The following is a 9,687-nucleotide window of genomic DNA, read 5'->3' as shown; positions in this document are numbered from 1 at the left end:
ATGCAAGTACGCAAATGCGATGTCTGAAAGATCAAAGGGCTTGTTTCCCCGCGCGACCGAACACTTCACACATTGGTCACACCCCAAAATGGGCTGGGCGTGTGAAAGGTCAAAACGGCCTATCGCCCAAGCCATCATAGCTCATTTGCTCATTGATCATCGCTCAATAGCTCAATTCGAACGATTCGCTCAGTATCTCAGTCAGTGGCTTAGTTCACTCATGAGCGCCCAGTCGCCCGGTTACCCAGGTAACCCGTCAGCGCAGTTTGGAAACTCGCTGAGACTCACCCAGAGTCCCTCGGATTCATCATCTTTTCTCTGAGCCCTGTCTCTTCAGGACAGTCTTTCCTGGCTTTGCGCTAGAGTTCGGAAAACCCCGCGGACCAATCCGCCCTACGAAACAACTTAACGGACTTCCATCTTAAACGAACACACCTGGATACTCTCTCTCTCTCCTTGCTCGCACCGCGAGCATAAGAAACTTCGCACCGCATCACAAAGAGCCAAACGCAAGTATAAACTCGTTTAACTCGCTGATGTTCAAGCTTTACCCCTTATGAAAATTAAGGCGATCCTTAGAGATTATCCGATGGTTTGTGCAGATGTTAAGCAATAGTGCTATTGCCAATCTTTCACTCTCTCTAGTTATTTTCAATCTTTTCTTTCTCATCTATGTTTTATGTTATTGTATGTGTGTATGTTTAGTTAGTCGTTATGTGTACTTCATTTTATAGTTAATAAACCGGTTTGCATTTTCACAATTGAATTGTTTCTGTGTTCAATGCTCATGAAAGTAAAGTCACTATTTCTGCCTTTTGATCCAGCTACACGCTGCGAGTAGCACTGTATATCAGTGAGAAGGTTAATTTTAAAGGCCATGAAATTAACATTTCTTAGACGTTAATATACGATTATGGATATATGTCTTCGGTGGACGAACATATTAATTAATTGTTATTATTAATTCTGCTACGCCAGGTAAAACCTGATAAACTTGTATAATTAATTACAGTTAATTATACATAATATTCCCTTTTGAGCTAAAATCTAAGATTCCCTTGGGAATCCCCGTAGTATTTCGGTCGGAGGTTCATAGTGTTATAAATAACGTTATTTCCCTCCTCCCGCAAATTCGCTACAATATATATATATATATATATATATATATATATATATATATATATATATATATATATATATATATATATATATATATATATATATATATATATATATATATATATTAGAGCTGTAATCGGGCCTTAAAAGTTAGGCCCGAAATGACCGGAGCCCGACAGAATGCAGCCCGAACCCGAATGTACATTTAGATTGACAGCTTTTTAAAAGCCCGAACCCGTTTACAGCCTGACATTATTTAAATGTGCGCACACACACAGCTTTTGTCAAGAATGAGTAATTTACACAGGTTTTAACATTATTTATTCATTACTAATAATCTACACGCATACTTGAAAGTTGAAATAAAGAAATAAAATAAGTCATCTGTAACATTGCCTATGCAATACACTATAAATAGGCCAATAAAAAATATTATTTCTTAACGAATTAAATTAAGATAATACATTCTGAATTAATATATATTCATACATTACTAATAGCAGCCTGCACGCCTAGCTATTAATAGGGGTTTTCACACTGCGCTTAACCCTGGGTTATCTTCATTCTAAACCCCACTTTTAACCCTGGGTTAAGGAGCGTTTCACACCTGTAATTTGAAAGCTGTGTTAGCACCGCTTTTTACCCAGGGTTATGAAACCCTGCTCTGGAGCAGGGTTAGCACCGCATTTGTGGTGTTAACCCCGCATTGTGGTGCCAAACGCATGCAGTGTGAAACGAAGCAGGGTTAGAATGTTATGACCCTAATTAAACACAGCTGAAGTAGCTAATCAAGGCTTAATAATTACAGACAGGTGTGTTGAAACTGGGGTGGAGACTCCTGACCCAGGGTTTAGGAATGCACAGTGTGAAACGTCAAATTATGAATACCCAGGGTTATCTCTTAACCCCTGGTTAAGTTTGAACAGTGTGAAACATGAAAAAAATAACCCAGGATTCTGTTAACCCTGGTTTTAGAATAACCCAGGGTTAACAATTTCAGGTGTGAAAAGCCCTAATGTATGTCTGCATTAAATAGAGGCTCATTGTACTGCATTGCACTATATATACACATACGTATATTTATATATATACACATTACTAATAGCAGCCTACACGCCTGGCTATTTATGTATATTGGCATTGAATAGAGAGACTATCTCTCTCCTCACTCAATCCTGCTCTTAGCTCCCCACCTGAAGGCGGTGAGCCGATGTGGATGTAAACTTTTAGGAGCTATGTCCCCAGCTATACCAACAGAGGATTACTATCATGCCTTACACATTCGTGCAGTGTTCAGGCAATATCTCACTACAAACACAGGTATCTGACTCCCTGCATGCGCGTGGCGAGCTGTTACTAAGCTGTTCATTCTTAAGGAAATGTCTCTCTTTCTCTCTCGGGTTCTGCATCCGACCCTGCACAAAACAGCGTGCCGCTGCAGACCCAGACTTGGTTTTTATATGGCTCTGTGTGCGGCTAGTGAGCCGGTGCCCTTCAGCGGATCACTCCGCTAGATGATTCACACACGTCTGCGTTGCGCACTGTGTGGTACAGTTCAGGAGTTTGCAACATCACTGTACAGTCGTTGACAACCTCTATTAAAATGGCAACCTTGCTTCAAAGCACACAGTATGTAACTGGCACCTACCACGCATAGACGAGCGGTTACTACCTGTTCCAACGTATGAGGAGTGTATCTCCTCGCTCGGTGCTATTGCAGAACCAAGCTCTGGTCTTCCATGGCTCTGTGTAACACACCATTGCTTTATGCTGCACAATATGTAACTGGAATCCTGTGCGCTGCCATCCGTTACAGAAATATCCCAGGTGCGTGGAGTCGAATCTGCACTTGTATCCTGCATCCAGTCATCCAAGCGGTGAGCTGTGACAGGTTTGACTGGTCGGCCATCAGTGCGTGTCTGAACACACAACCCCTGTGGCCCTACCGCAGCCTCTCAGGCACATATGGCTCGCTCGGAGCTATTATGGTTTGTCATGAGTTTGTAACATCTCCATATGATCTGTGGCGCACACACCTATGTTTAGCAGCAGGCTTGTTCCACAGCTGACAACATATACTGTAATAGGCACCCACATGTGTGATTGGAGCCATTGCAAACATGTCAATATGGAGCTACAACATCCCGATCGGTCGGCAATGTTGAGCTCATTACCTTACCCGGTGCAGCACTCAATTCCTCCCTTGGCTAACACCGCCGTGATACAGAAGGGAGAGAGTTATGAACACCTGCTTTATAGGGTATTTGTATATACTATTACCCAGAGCGGCTGCCAATTTGATTTGACACAGACCACCCCAGCTGTGCAGTCCTGTCGCATAATCGGCGCACCGCGCCGGTACTGAGTCTGGAGTTTACGAACGGGTTATATCGTTTGTACCTGAGGAGAGAGGTAGAACAGCTTGTGCAGCCACTATCCTCTCACCCTAGACGACGACCTCTGTTCATGGGAAACTACTGGCGCGCCGATGGTGCTTATAGCGGGGTTTGTGTAGACCCGCACACATTCACAGGTGTAACGCTGTTTCCTCTTAGCCGAGAAAAATGGGCATCCTGCTATCTTATTGCCCGTTTGGGAATGTACCAACCTGCCACAGACACACTCTTGATAAAAGTGATTTTTGCATGCGTGCGTGTGAGCATATAAGCACGGTGTGCATGCCAGCTTTACGTTTATGTGCTTGGTTGGGGATACGGACACGGGCTTCATGCGAGCCCGTCCCTCTCAGGAGCACTCTGGATATGAGTCTGCTCTGAGATATTCCACCCGAGACACTACGGTGCTGGTGACGAACGCCTCTCTGGTTGACCGATTGGCTTACAAAATCACAGCGCACCACTTACTTCAGCTAAGCATTGCGGCGCACGTACTTGAGTAAGCTCCACTGGAGCTCCTCTTCGCTGTTCTCACGGCGTGTTTGAATACATCTCCCATTGCGTCAGCGGATGCAATGTCGAGTGATCGCTCTCGAAAGGGAACGTCTCGGTTACTATCGTAACCTCGGTTCCCTAAAAGAGACGGGAACGAGACATTGCGTAAGCCGCCGTGTCACTGCTCAGATCAGCTCTACTGTTTGTTCAATCGAAAGAATCCGAGTATTTTGCCGCCTAAACAGGCTATATAGTAGCCGAAGTCCCACCCCTATATGCCGTCATGGGCGGCATTGGCCAGTACACTGGCGGGGTTCAATAAATCTTCAGAGAAACCGGAAGAGGGAGGAGTTCCCATCGCGTCAGCGGACACAATGGGCCCTATTTTAACGATCTGAAACGCACGTGCGAAGCGCAAAGCGCAAGTGACTTTGTGGGCGGATCTTGGCCGCTGTTGCTATTTTCCCGGCGGGAGAAATAACTCTTGCGCCAGGCGCAAATCAATAAGGGGTTGGTCTGAAGTAGGTTCATTATTCATAGGTGTGGTTTGGGCGTAACGTCAAATAAACCAATCAGAACGCTATCCAACATTCCCTTTAAATGCAAGGGCGCAAGTTCCATGGCAGGTTGCTATTATTATGACGGATTTACCAGGCGCACACCAGGAGCGATTCACAGCCGAGGAGACCAACGTTCTTGTAAGAGCAGTCAAAGACAGAGAAGTTGTTTTGTATGGGGATGGGAGAAACCCGCCCAAATCAGCGTCGGTTAAACAGGCGTCAGAGGAAATAGCCACAATTGTCTCATCAGCTGCGCCAAGCACTACAATGATGTCAGGAGACGGGGGGATCCCAAGCTTGCCAGCATAAATCAGGCACGCAGGGCACACAGGAGGACATCGCTGCGTCCACCCTCACCGCTGAAAGGGTTTGGGGGCTTTGAAATCGAACCCAAGAAACGCAAGCAAGGTCCAACCCCAAAGTACACTTACAAATCAAGTTCATATGCATTAAGGTTTCTTCTGAAAACATTTTAATTATTATTTAGATCAAATAAATGTAATCCAGCCACACAACAAACTTATGAAAATATTTTAATCGTTATTTGCATGATAATTGTTTAACGCTGCCACACAAAATAAATAAAAACTATCACCACAATGCTCACCAAAATGATTTCCCTTATCTCATGTATTAATATTTTTTATTGTAACAATTTATGATTTAATGATTTCCCTTATCTCATGTATTAATATTTTTAATTGTAACAATTTATGATTTGCAAAAATAACTGTTGCATCTGTGTAGATTAGATAAGCAATGCGCGTTGTGCACGCTATACATTATGGTCAAGCATGCGCCCTTAAAATAGCATAATGAACTACGGCCAACGCGCCACTGACTTTAGACTAGTATTTTTTTGGTTAGTAGCGCAATTGTTTTTTGAAACTGCAAAATAGCATAAGAGATGGTTTGCGCCGGAGCATGCCTCCTTTTATGCGCTGAACCGCCCAGGGAGCGCAAGTTCATTCCCTAGTTTGCCGACGTGCGTCTGTGGAGGGAAAAACCCGCTGTGGGCCGGTGCAAAATACGAAATCATACATGTGTCCCTGACAAAGTCAATTGCGCTGGGTGCAATATAGGGCCCAATGTCTCGTTCCCGTCTCTCAGGGAACCGAGGTTACGATAGTAACCGAGACGTTTTACATATATCTGACTAGGTCCTCTTTCCGGCAACGATCCCAGAAGACCAACGGGACGAGTTTGAGTTCGCACAGAAGCTTGTCTGGCAATTTTACGGGTATTTTCTGGGACCAAAGGTCTGTGTGAATGGGGTTCAAGTGTAGGACTTCTCCCCCCAGAATCCCCTGAATCACACTGTAATAAGAATGAGGAAGGTGCTGGTCCACTGTCTTATCAATTTAAACCTTTGAACCCTCATGTGCATACAGGAGAATATGAACATGAAGCAGATGAAGCACATAAAATAACTATTCAAAGTTTATCTTGCATATAAATTCTGACGTATTGTGATCAATCATGGCCATTGGAAGCAAACAAAGTTGGTTTTTCCAAAACATTTATTGGAGTTGATGCCATTATCTTGTATTTTGGCGCCTTTTATTAGCTTTTATAGTCTAAAAGCTTTGCTTACCTCATTGTGTCACGGGAGTGTATTGGGAGAAAGTAGCAAAGAGTTGAATTTATATGGACTCTAAATGAGCCAAGTGGAATGGATATAAGGACGCAGCAGCATGGAAGTCAGGCTGTGGCTATAAAGCGGAACCGAGTTTAATTTATAATGGTATTCCTGGGTGGACCTCAATGAATATTCTGCATTTAGTTTTACACTATATATGGTTCAATTAATTACGTTTTTTTAAGTCATGAATCAATAATTTTCAAATAATCAAAAACAGGGGGTGGAGCTAAAGTTAGAAAATAACTAAAGTTACAAATAAAGTACTGTAAGGTCTAACAGGTGTATTTAGATACAGAAATAGAGAGATGGTCCTCACTGCAGAACACAACATCTAGGGGGCTGGTTGGATCTAGATCCAACTCATCCCACTTTATATACTTTGTTCCGCCAAATGAACCAGAATATTTGCATATTCTGTGGATGCCAACGTTTGCTCTTATCAGTTTAAGTCTACGTTTGATTAATAATATAGCCGAGAAAGATTCATAATTAAGTAAGTAATGATCACAGTTAGTGTAAGGGGAGGTAAGGGACACGATCCCGACAGTGTTATATCACTGAAGGGATTTATTTGTACATTATCCCACATATTACACAGCTATTCATATACGAGTAAATATAAAAACACAAATTCATTTGATATCTTTTATTAGCACTTTTTTTTAAGTAAACAGAGGGAAACCTGTTTCCTAATAGCTGTAACCAAAGATGAATTTAAACAAGTTCATAGTCCATACAAGATAAACATTCAATTTATTAATTTCTAAATAACATGCCATATATATGTTTATAATTATGCATATTTATACTGTATACATTCATAGGTCTTAAACTGCATGTGGTAAGATAAGCCTACTCACAGTAGGCTTACCCGAAATGTTTTACTCCAAAAAATTATAGCAAAAAACTTAATTAATAATTCCTTACATTTATATAGCGCTTTTCTCAGTACTCAAAGCGCTTTACATATGAATGGGGGAATCTCCTCAGCCACCACCAATGTGCAGCATCCACCTGGATGAAGCGACGGCAGCCATATTGCGCCAGAACGCCCACCACACACCAGCTTATTAGTGGAGAGGAGACAGAGTGATATAGCCAGTTAGTATGAGGAATGATTAGTAGGACAACGGGCAAGTTTGGCCAGGATGCCGGGGCAAACCCCTACTCTTTCTCGAAGGACATCCTGGGATTTTTAATGACTCACAGTAGGCTTACCCGAAATGTTTTACTCCAAAAAATTATAGCAAAAAACTTACATTTCACCTTAAAGGCACTACTTTTATTGTAGTCATAATAAAGTTTGTTTTTATGTCAAAACAATAACTTAATTTAGTTACGACTTAATGCCGAAATGGTAACGCAACAACACGTGTATGATGTTACGTGTATGATAGCCCCATTCATTCCTCTGGTACCAAAAAAAGTTTTATTTTGTGAAACCATACTTACTGGTATAACTCCTCATGTAACAGTCTTTAAATAGGGAAAACACGGAAGTGTTTGGTGGCTTCCCTGTTTGGTACCATAGGAATGAATGGGTCTAAGTTGAGGTAATAACATAGTTTAATATGGCAAAAGGATAGACTATTCCTTTAAGACATAACTGATTGTATAAGAATACTTGCCAATACTTGCCTGTATTGCATAATTTCGTGTGTCTGTCCAGTAAACAGAGAGATTCTGGGAAAAGCATGTCTGGATGCGTGCTTATGAGTCTGCCATTATTGTGTTATTGTTGACCATATTGCCATTTTAAACACATTACATTTCTGTTAGATATATTTGTTTTATATGTATATTTACTGATAATACCAGTGTAGCTATGCTATTATTCTTATAGAATTCTTATTCTGTCAGGTAATGTTAATGTAAGTCTTAGAATGGTGATTATTTGTAATTATTTCTCTTGTTTGTTTTTTGTAGACCATTACATTGTATTTCATGTCTTATACCATGGTCTCTTTAAATACTTGATTCTGATTGGCTGGAAGGTGTGCATCAAAACCGTTTAATGCACAGGTAGTTCCAGTCAGTTTGATTACAGTTAGGTTCTTCGCCTCTACGTCGTGCATTAAAACCCTTTAATGCATGGCTAGCCGTGGATTATCCCTTACATATCAGTGCATATGCAGATTCATTGACAGCCTAGTTCAAAGACGTCTCCTCTTCTAACTCTCAGACCGGAATCTGGTCCATATTTGGCCACCTCAACCAGTTAAAACTTAAATGTAGTGAGGTTTACTACAGGTTTATAATGGTGTAGTGCAGTGGAGTTTAAACTTTTCACCCCAGTATCATGTCATAAAATTAGACATTTCATGTAACCTACTCACCATCATAAAAAAAAGTAATTTTTCCAATATTGCATTCAGGTAGAGGGACACTAGATATAAAAATGTTCACTTTTGACCTTTGTAACAACAGCACCAAAATGTCCAGAAGGAAGCAGCGTTGGCTTTGTGCGCTGGACTGCAGGAGGAGAGTCGCAGTCGCTGGCAGACACCATGGTATCCTAGTCCATGACCCGCGAGAAGGTGACGTTCAGCCGTCTGTTGGCAATGACACGACCGTTCATTGCTGAAATGGCTTGAGCTGCAGCTTCAGGGCTCGTGAAACACACAAAGCCGAACCCTCGGCTGCCGTTCCTCACCACCTGACAACAGAAACATCCAATACATGTGGTGTATTTTATCTAAATACAGTATTACTCATAGGAACTGTTAAATGTCTCCTATTAATCTTTAAAAAATAAGCATCATACCTTAGCATTGGTGATGGTCCCAAACGTGGAGAAGACTCTATGAAGCTCCTGATCTGTCCAGCTTTAGGGCAGATTGTTCACATAGAGATGAACTCCCTGTAAAGACAACACATGCAAACACAAGTCAAGTTAATCTACTCGGACACATTTTATGTTCACTGAAGATCTGATCACATATTTTCACAGAGTTTTGTGATGAATACCGGGAAGAGGCCCTTGTAGCTCATCTTCAAGCGGTCATGGTTGGCCTTCTCAGTCTGACGCTCCTGAAATGATTTGTAGTGGCTGATGGACCTTTTGACACAAACACCAGCTGTTAGTCCATCACCCAGACTTTTAACTACATTCAGTTGATCAAGTTTACTAATACTATACTACTACTGTAGCATATACAGGCTCTACCAGTTGAATATTTTTTTAGCATTTTAGCTAAGCAGTAATGATTTTCATCACCGGATAAATGGCTATTTAAGGTCCTGCATTACTACAGTAAAGGTTTGATTTTGAGTATGTTTGCACCCCCCCCCCCCCAAAAAAAAAAATCTTTTAGCACCAGCCGCCACTGCTTTCTTTAAAAGTTTCTTTGGAAAGACATACATGATGAACTGTTGGAAAGTGTTGAGATTAAATGTTTCACTCACATCAGTTTTAGTTTTACCCCTAAAGGGTTAATTGTGTTTTGCACAATTGTAATTTTCCAGTGAGGTCTGT

The 9,687-nt window shown here is 41.6% G+C and overlaps 1 long non-coding RNA gene across 1 annotated transcript; it reads right to left on the bottom strand.

Annotated features, from left to right (window-relative positions):
* Nucleotides 1-7,759: 7,759 nt before the first annotated feature.
* Nucleotides 7,760-9,684, bottom strand: LOC129443745 (uncharacterized). The gene is made up of 3 exons (XR_008644214.2): nucleotides 9,180-9,684; nucleotides 8,977-9,072; nucleotides 7,760-8,868 (listed from the first exon to the last, which is right to left on the bottom strand). It is a non-coding gene; the product is annotated as an uncharacterized lncRNA (long non-coding RNA).
* Between the last annotated feature and the right edge of the window lie 3 nt (nucleotides 9,685-9,687).

The sequence above is a fragment of the Misgurnus anguillicaudatus genome, chromosome 21, assembly GCF_027580225.2.
Source record: "Misgurnus anguillicaudatus chromosome 21, ASM2758022v2, whole genome shotgun sequence".
NCBI lineage: Eukaryota > Metazoa > Chordata > Actinopteri > Cypriniformes > Cobitidae > Misgurnus > Misgurnus anguillicaudatus.
The sequence above is the reverse complement of the archived record's forward strand: the minus strand, read 5'-3'. Positions and strand labels throughout refer to the sequence as shown.